This window comes from Arachis duranensis, chromosome 7 (assembly GCF_000817695.3).
Source record: "Arachis duranensis cultivar V14167 chromosome 7, aradu.V14167.gnm2.J7QH, whole genome shotgun sequence".
Classification (NCBI taxonomy): domain Eukaryota; kingdom Viridiplantae; phylum Streptophyta; class Magnoliopsida; order Fabales; family Fabaceae; genus Arachis; species Arachis duranensis.
This window is the reverse complement of record NC_029778.3, coordinates 52,679,647-52,679,907: the sequence shown is the minus strand read 5'-3', so window position 1 is coordinate 52,679,907 and position 261 is coordinate 52,679,647.

Genomic DNA, 261 nt, shown 5'->3' with positions numbered 1-261 from the left:
GACCCTTCTAGTGTAAGGATGTTCATCTCCTTGCATCATGGGCAAATTGAATGCCAACCTTACACTTTCCGAACTAAAATCTAAGTATTTCCCCCGAACCATAGTAAGATAATTCTTTGGATTCGGGTTCACACTTTGGTCATGGCTCTTGGTGATCCATGCATTGGCATAGAACTCTTGAACCATCAAGATTCCGACTTGTTGAATGGGGTTGGTAAGAACTTCCCAACCTCTTCTTCGGATCTCATGTCGGATCTCCGG